Source organism: Cryptomeria japonica, chromosome 5 (assembly GCF_030272615.1).
Source record: "Cryptomeria japonica chromosome 5, Sugi_1.0, whole genome shotgun sequence".
Lineage (NCBI taxonomy): Eukaryota > Viridiplantae > Streptophyta > Pinopsida > Cupressales > Cupressaceae > Cryptomeria > Cryptomeria japonica.
The window spans coordinates 704,636,251-704,646,517 of NC_081409.1; positions in this window are offsets into that span (position 1 = coordinate 704,636,251).

The following is a 10,267-nucleotide window of genomic DNA, read 5'->3' on the forward strand; positions in this document are numbered from 1 at the left end:
AGGGGTCATATGGTGTCCTATGACCCCTTAGGACACCACATGGTGTCATTATGGGTCATATGGTGTCCTAAGGGGTCACATGGTGTCTTAAGGGGTCATAACAAACCATATGACTCATTAAGACACAATATAATCCGTAACGGCACCTAAGGGGTCATATGGTGTCCTATGGCCCCATGGGACACCATATGACCCCTTAGCACACCATATGACCCATAATGACACCATATTGTGTCCTAAGGGGTCATATGGTGTCCTAAGGGGTCATAGGACACCATATGACACCATAATGACACCATATGGGGTCCTAAGGGGTCATAGGACACCATATGGTGTCCTAAGGGGTCATAGGACCCCTTAGCACACCATATGACCCCTTAGGACACCATACGACCCCTTAGGACACCATACGACCCATAACGACACCATATTGTGTCTTAAGGGGTCACATGGTATCCTAAGGGGTCATCAGATACCATATGACCCCCTACGACGCCATGTGACCCCTTAGAACACCATATAGTGTTGTTATGGATGATATAGTGTCCTAAGGGGTCTAATGGTGTCCTAGCGGTTCATATAGTGTCCTATGACCCCTTAGGATACAATATAACCCCTTACATGTTGTTAGGATTCCCATTGTGTCCTAAGGGGTCATATGGTGTTCTATGACCCCTTAGGACACCATATGGTGTCATTTATGGGTCGTATGGTGTCCTAATGGGTCATATGATGTCTTAAGGGGCAATAACACACCATATGAATTGTTAAGACACAATATGATTCCTAACAATACCTAAGGGATCATATGGTGTCCTATGGCCCCACAGGACACCATATGACCCCTTAGGACACCATACGACCCATAACGACATCATATTGTGTCCTAAGGGGTCATATGGTGTCCTAAGGGGTCATATAATGTTGTACCGGGTCATATAGTGTCCTATGACCCCTTAGGATACCATATAACCCCTTACATGTTGTTAGGGTTTGCATTGTGTCCCAAGGGGTCATATGGTGTCTTAAGGGTTCATAACACACCATATGACCCGTTAAGACACAATATGATCCCTAATGACACCTAAGGGGTCATATGGTCTCCTATGGCCCCATAGGACGCCATATGACCCTTTAGGATACCATACAATCCATAACAACACCTTATTGTGTCCTAAGGGGTTATATGGTGTCTTAAGGGGTCATAGGACACCATATGACCCCTTAGGACAACATACTGTGTCCTAAGGGGTCATATGGTGTCCTAAGGGGTCATAGGATACCATATGACCCCTTACGATACCATACGACCCATAACGACACCATATTGTGTCCTAAAGGGTCATATAGTGTCCTAAGGGGTCATATGGTGTCCTAATGGGTCATATAGTGCTCTATGACCCCTTAGGATACCATATAACCCCTTACGTGTCGTTAGGGTTCACATTGTGTCCTAAGGTGTCATATGGTGTCCTATGACCCCTTAGGACACCATGTGGTGTCATTATGGGTTGTATAGTGTCCTAAGGGGTCATATGGTGTCTTAAGGGGTCATAACACACCATATAACTCATTAAGACACAATATGACCCCTAACAACACCTAAGGGGTCATATGGTGTCCTATGGCCCCATAGGACACCATATGACCCCTTGGGACACCATACGACCCATAACGAAACCTTACTATGTCCTAAGGGGTCATATGGTGTCTTATGACCCCATAGGACACCATATGACCCCTTAGGACACCATACGACCCATAATGACTCCATATTGTGTCCTAAGGGGTCATATGGTGTACTAAGGGGTCATAGGACACCATCTGACACCTTACAATACCATGTGAGCCCTTAGAACACAATATAGTGTTGTTATGGGTCATATGGTGTCCTAAGGGTTCATATGGTATCCTAACGGGTCATATGGTATCCTAACAGGTCATATAGTGTCCTATGACCCCTTAGGATACCATATAACCCCTTATGTATCGTTAGGGTTCACACTATGTCCTAAGGGGTCATATGGTGTCCTATGACCCCTTAGGACACCATATGGTGTCATTATGGGTCCTATGGTGTCCTAAAGGGTCATATGGTGTTTTAAGGGGTCATAACACATCATATGACCCGTTAAGACACAATATGATCCCTAACAACACCTAAGGGGTCATATGGTGTCCTATGGCCCCATATGACACCATATTACCCCTTAGGACACCATACGACCCATAACGACACCATATTGTGTCCTTAGGATTCATAGGACACCATATGCCCCTTAGGACACCATACGACCCATAACGACACCATATTGTGTCCTAAGGAGTCATATGAAGTGCTAAGGGGTCATAGGATACTATATGACCCCTTACGACACCATACGACCCATAATGACACCATATTGTGTCCTAAGGTGTCATATGGTGTCCTAATATGGTGTCCTAATGGGTCATATAGTGTCCTATGACCCCTTAGGATACCATATAACCCCTTACGTGTCGTTAGCGTTCATATTGTGTCCTAAGGGGTCATATGGTGTCCTATGACCCCTTAGGACACTATATGACCCCTTAGGACACCATATGGTGTCATTATGGGTCGTATGGTGTCCTAAGGGGTCATATGGTGTCTTAAGGGGTCATAACACACCATATGACCTGTTAAGACACAATATGCTCCCTAATGACACCTAAGGGGTCATATGGTGTCCTATGGTCCCATAGGATACCATATAACCCCTCAAGACACCATACGACCCATAACGACACCATATTGTGTCCTAAGGGGTTATATGGTGTCCTAAGGGGTCATAGGACACCATATGACCCCTTAGGACACCATACGACCCATAACGACACCATATTGTGTTCTAAGGGGTCATATGGTGTCCTAAGGGGTCATAGGATACCATATGACTCCTTAGGACACCATACGACCCATAACGACAACATATGGTGTCCTAAGGGGTCATATAGTGTCCTAAGGGGTCATAGGACACCGTATGACCCCTTAGGACACATTATGAACCCTAATGACACGTAAGGGATTATATGGTATCCTAAGGGGTCATAAGACACTATATGACCTGTTACGACACTATATGACCCCTTAGGACACTATATGACCCCTTAGGACACCATACAACCCATAACGACACCATATTGTGTCCTAAGGGGTCATATGGTGTCCTAACAGGTCATATAGTGTCCTATGACCCCTTAGGATACCATATAACCCCTTACATGTCATTAGGGTTCACATTGTGTCCTGAGGGGTCATATGGTATCCTAAGGGGTCATAGGACACCATATGACCCCTTAGGACACCATACGACCCATAACGACCTCACATGGTTTAGCATATTGGGTTGTAGGGTCTATGGTTATTGTATAGGGTTGAGGATTTAGCATATTTGGTCATACGATCTAGGGTATTTGTTATAGGTTTGAAATGGTTTAATTTTTATGGTTGTGGCTATCAAACTATAGGGTATAGTGTATAGATTATAGGGTATAAAGTATAAATTTATCAAAGGTTAAAAAATTTCAATGGAAGTCATTTGGCGCTAGCCAAATGAGCTGCACTATAAAATGGTTATATGGGGCCCTTGACCCATGGTCCAAGCCCACATTCTCTCATAAGGCGCACACCTTATAAGGTGAGTGCACTATATGGTGCATGCCTTATAGGCTTGGTGTGACAAGTCTAAGGCTTGGCACACCAAGCCTATAAGGTGCATGCCCTATAGTGCGCTCGCGTTATAAGGCGTGAACCTTATGAGCATTTTTCATTTTTTTTCAAGTATGCCACCTTTTTGGTACCACAACTTCATGCATATACCCTCTTCGAATGTCCTAATGTCACTTGCTAGTCAGGAAAATCATTACGTGGTTGTCCCTCCCAAACTCTGAGGAAAGAGGCGCATTAGGTATGTGTCTTCATATGCTACTTCTAGGCAAGCTGAATGAAATTCCCTGACATGATCTCGAGGGTCTCCTTTTCCCCGATACTTTTCAAACTTAGGTGTTTCAAACCCTCATAGAAAATGTGGCATATGTAGATTCCTATAAAAGGGATAGGGGCAAATATCATTAAGTGAAAACTGGGTAGTTTTCACACCACTGTGGAGTTGTTGGGCTAGATTTTCGACTTGTTGCCTCAACATGTCAATGTCATTAGGAGGAGGAGGAGGTGGGGGATTTTCGTGATGAAGTTCATATCTGAAGTTATCTCGACCTCTTCCACCCTCATTATGACTATGGTGTTCTGATGCTTGCCTTAGTTGTGTAGTATCAAAATCAGAGGGTAGTTTGGCTCCCTTTTGGGCAAGCCTTAAAAAGTGAGCATCAACGTTGTTCTTGAGGATTTCGTCAAAAAGTCGATTGAAGAGGGGGTTGTGTTGTGCCCTTTCTATTGTTGCAGGTGTAGGAGTACTTGGATTTTCATCATTTGTGTTTCCTCCAAGGGCTTCTTGGAATTCATTGAGATTTTCCTCCTCTTCCTCCTCAATTTCTAGTTGTCTAGACCTTGATCTAGTTTGAGCCATTTTGTTTACAAGTTGTTGTTGAAGTTTGGTGAAAATGATTATGAGTTGGTGATGAAATGAGAGATAAATGTTTGGTGAAGTGTTTTGCATATGGATCTCTAACACTAAAGGTAGATGTTACCAAAGTCCTTCTATGAATCGCTTGTTGTGTTTGGTGGACAATGTTTGATATGATAAGGTTTAGAAAGGCCTGAGATGTGTTACAGACCCAACTACCTAGTAATGAGAGAATGCACTCATAGACTAGTTTTAACCTGCGTAGAAATGCCTCTTAGGATGAGTTTATCCTAGATGTAGAGACTCTCTAAAAAGTGATGTGTTGTGTTTGATTCAAGCAATATCAAAAAAGAACTTAGGACAAGACCTCTTTATGTTTCGAGAGTTGGAATGACTTGATGATGTATGAATGTGAGAATGAATGAAATGTTAATTTCAATAAAAACTCTGTGTTACAAACGGGACAAATTCTTCCTCTTCTCTTTCGGGGGTTGGTGGTTCTTCCTGAGCTATGTTATATGTGATGTAGATGTTTGGAAAGAAGGCGGGATTGATTTTGCCTCCCTTGTTTTTATGATAACTCAAAGCTCTATATTGAGTAAAATCTCTGTGGTTTAAAGACTCTTGATCAAACTCGTTGGATTTTCCTTGAAGATATAGACGCATGTGACATAAGAAGGTTCTATGTGAGACAAATATTTGTCTATTGAGATAGAAAAATTTCCTTGTTTTGATGAAAGCCTTTGAGCTCAATGGTCTTTTCTTCAAATTGATATGTTGATGAAGATTCTTCCTTCTCAAAATGTGAAGGATGGTCATATAGTTTGCTACTTTGTTTTTGCACTTTGTTTTGATTTTTGCCAAATGTTGGTGTTGAAAATTTGTGTTGGATGAATACTTGTTTTTGAATTGGTTTTTTATTTTTCTTTGAAAAGAAAACAAAGAAAGCACACAAACACAAGAATGTTGCCTCAAAAGGCACAAATAAGTGTGGGTCTAAATCAACCCAATCTTTGGACTTTATGACCCCTTTGCCAAATGTTTTTGAGTATGTTTTTCCAAAAAGCCTGAAGTTGGCTTAGTTTATCACTTGTCTTGACACAAAATGAAGACACTTCAAACACACTTTATCCCTAATGTCAAATGGCCAATTGCGATAATTTCAGCCCACATCTTGATATTTCTTCAACTTTGGTACTGCATACCTTATGAATCCCATCATGGCAGGTAAGGATGTGATATACTAAGTCTTGCGCGAGCATAACTAATAGATGATCCCTATGATGGGGGAGTCACCACTTTTATCAAGTTACAAGTAGCCTTTCAAAAAGCTATGTTTCTACTCAAGGAAATAGGTATGTGCAGGATCATGGTGTGCCAAAACAGGCCCTTAAGTGGCAATGAAATTTCAAAAAATTAGAGTTATGCAACTTGACATGAAAAATTGAATAAGTTACGAACATTATTTTTAAAATATGTAAGAAGAGAATCTATAGAAAATTGAATTTAGTTTCTAAGCTACTAGTTGTTTTTTGAAAAAAAAAAACCTATTTGATGAAAATTTCAAATTTCAATGCAATGGTACTAAAATTTCAGGAAAAAGATAAGAAGTAGGAGTATGTTTGACCACCCTAATCACAATCAAATCATAATATTTTTTTATAAGATTTATAATATAGTTATTAGACTCATGTCCAGATGTGACACATATTTTTTTATAATTTTTTATAAAGTAAATAATTATTTATGAATTTTTTACTACAACTCTTCATAAATTCAAAAACTCCTACGTCTGACCACCTTAACTTGGTCAAAACCTTATGAAATTCATTTCTTTTTAATTTTTACCTATAGTAGACGAAGCATAGGATGTGACACATGTTTCGGATTCAAAAAATGTTATACGGTTTGAAAGTTATGAGTGTTTTTCAATCAGTCTATCAATCAGGACTTTTGTCAGAATTCAATTAGAAAATAAATAATAATTATTTATTAAAGCCGAAATAAGATGAGCCTTATATTGTTGGAAATCTGAGAACGTCCTTAAAAAACCCTTTTCATTTTATCAATTTTGGCTATAAAAAAAGTCGTCAGCCACCAGTATAAAGTCTGGAAAATCAAGGAATACTGAAAAACACGTTTTTTAGTTGACTTTCTCGGCTTTTTACTTCCAAGCCAAATCCCAAAGCAAACTTGAATGAAAAGATGGAGGGAAAAATTTATGTTTTAAAATCGGATATCCATTAAAATCAGATATCCGATAAAATTGGATATCCAATTTTGAAAAAATAAAAAAAAATATATGTTAGTAATTTGGGCATAACTTTTGCGTTTTATATCAAAATTTTGATTTTTTACAGGCATTGGAAAGGTAATTAAGAGATATATGATATGGAATAGGTATATTTTCAATTATTTGTTTTCAAAAATAATTATAATTCATTTAAATTCATCCTTCATTTTTAAAACATAAAAAACTCATGACTTTTTCATATTATTTCCCCATTGCATGAATTTTTGTAACAATCATCTCAAAATTAACTAAATAAGTAAATAATAATAGAAAATTTATTTATTTTATTGAGTTTGATAAATTTTGATAAACCATGTTATCTATGTTTGTTCCTTTCTCTACCTCTCTCTCCTAAACCTATCACTCCACCTGTTTGTTTCTTCCTCCCTCTCTTTTGTCCATATTTATACATCTCTCTCTAGACCTATATCTCTAACTGTCATTGAATACCTCATTCATTCTCTCAAGCTCTACAAGGTGCTTATATTTCTACCTCTTCATAATTTCCTCCTCTATGTCACTCTCTCTTCCCTAAGATCTAGACTAGTCTCTCTACATTTCCTTCTCATCTCTAGCAACAAAATTCAAAGGAGACAAGGAGAGGCATAGGGAAGTATCAAAAAAAGGAGATGGTAGGAGAGGTGACAAGGAGAGATTAATTGGGGGGAAGAGAGAGTGAGAGAGAGAGGGAGATAGAGGTAATTAGGTGGAAGGTGAAGAGAGAGAGAGAGGCAGGGATGATTGGGGTGAAGAGAGAACGAGATGAAGAGTTTGAGATTATTAGGGGGTAGGAGGAGAGGGAGAGGGGAAATTATCAACAAAGAGAGAAGAGAGATGGGGAAAGAGGTGAAGAGAGACATAGAGAGTAATTAGGGGGTGGGGAGAGGGAGAGAGGGAAGTATCTATAAACTCATAAGAGGAGAGAGGTGATCGAGGGTAATTGAGGGAAAGAAATAATGTGGGAGAGAGTTGGGTGTAATTATCGGATAAGAAGAGAGGGAGAGATGTGGAGAGAGGTGAAGAGAGTGATAGAGAGAAGAAAATTAGGGGGGGAAGAGGGAAGTATTAACAAAGAGATGGACTAGAGAGAGGGTAATCAGGGGGCTCTCTCCCCATCTCTCCCCCCTCTTCCTTTGTTGATACTACGTCTCTCTCCCCCCTCCCCTTCCCCTAATTACCTTCTCTCTAGACCTCTCTCTTTTAACCTCTCTCCTCATCTCTCCCTCTCTCCCTTTGTTGATACTTTCCCATCCCCCCTCTCCTCCCAACCCCTCATTACCCCCAACTCTCTCTAATTCTATCTTCCCCAAATGCCATCTCTCTGTCATACCTATCCTCACCTCTAACTTTACCATATGACCCCTTAGGTGTCGTTAGGTGTCATATTGTGTCCTAAGGAGTCATATAGTGTCCTATGAACCCTAAGGACACCATATGATGTTGTTAGGGATCATATGGTGTGCTAAGGAGTCATATTGTGTCTTAAAGGTGTCGTTTGTAAAATTCATCTTATTCAAAACAATCAATTAAAATCAAAGGGAAATCATGAATCCTTATCTAATCAAAGAATTCTAACAAACTAACAATGAAATAATACAATAGCAAAATAGGATTGAAAATAATTCAAATCAAACTCCCTATTCCAAGATTGCATATGGCTTCCATTTCTCTTCTCCTCTTCATGGTATGATGGCTCTCAAATATTGCGCTGGTAACTTGCAAGTGACACAAAGATTCAAAGTTCATGATTATTGAGAATGGAGATTGAATGCTCAATTTATAGATTTTTGGAAAAGATTGATTGAAAGGTGGAACAAATTGATCAAGAGGTGGAACTCGGGTGAGCTCACATGAAAATTGATAGTTGAACTGCTGATTGTAGGAGTGAAACTCAATAGATTGAATAGATCAATGGAGTCAACTGATTGAGAAAAAGCTAACTGAAGGAAGAAAAAAGAATGATTGGAGGAAATAAAGAGGATGACAAAGAAAGCTTAATTTAGAAAAAGCTAACTAAAAGATGGAAATAGAGACTAGAAGAGATAAATGATTGAATTAATTAATTGATTTAATTAATTAATTTAGCATGTGCTTGCATTTAGATTTAGATTTTCAATTTAATCTTTGCATGAGATTTATCCAAATAATTGAATTTATTTTAATTCAATTCAGCATTTGAATATATTTAGGACTTGACTTTGATTTTCAATTTGGTTTTTGAAATCATGCACATGTAATTGAAAGAAATTAGAAGAAATAGAAATCAAATGAAATTATAATTTGGGGAACTAGAAGAATTAATTAGTTTAATTAAATAATTTAAAGAAACTATTTAATTATGCTAGAAATGGACTTTAATTAAATAATAAAGATTATTTAATTTAAAGGATAAAATCACATTTAATTAAATAATAATATTTAATTAATATTTAGAAGAGAGTTGAATGATTAGATGATTAGAGATAGAAATTGAGAATTAATTTATTTTAATAATAAATATTTAATTAATATTTAGAAAATGGTTAAAATGATTAAATGATGATAGAATAAGAAATAGAATAAGATGATGAGGAAATATGAAATTAGAAGAATTAGACTAATTAAATTAATTAAATAATTAAATAATTAAATAATTATTTAACTAATTAGACGAATAATTAGTACATGATCAATGAGACATTTTTAGGTGTCTACATTTGTCCCTCTTTAAGACAATGTCGAAACAATGTTGTTTCGAAGAAAATGAAAAATTCTGCCCTAGTATGTCCTGGTGATACTTAGGGTGTAATGCCCCCTGGAGAGATCGTTTGTACACTAAAGACATGAATGATCTCTCGAAATAAGAAGAATGTGAGATGAAAGATAGAAGAATGGTCAGCGGATTAGAGATAGAGATAGGTGATGTGAAGATAATATTGAGATAGAATATGAGAGAATGAATCTTAGAATGAAATAGAATGATGTTAGATGATAGAAAATAATTTAGAAAGAGATGATGAGAAAAGAATCAACAAACTAGCAATAAGTAGATGAGATGAAAATGAAAGTCAAATTTAATGAATCACGAACCTGTGTCATTATTTATTGCGCAATATATATTCATCACTGAGCCTTATTTTTGAACAATGAAGCTTAGCACATCACGGTATAAGAAACCAGGATGTAAAGATATCTCATTGTAGAAACAAACACGTAGCAGACAAGGAGTGAACCCTCCATTCTGGGAATTATGCTAGGGGTCAAGGTATGTGTGGCAATTTCACCTTGATGTGAAGGCTCTTATCACAGACACCGACTAGAGCAATTTCCCTAGAATTTCATCGGTTCACACCACAAACAGCAAACAAAGAAAAAGATAATGCCCATCATAGCTCTTCTAGTCACTTGTAGACATCCTTGAGTAGCACAGGAACAATATCTGTCCCCAAAT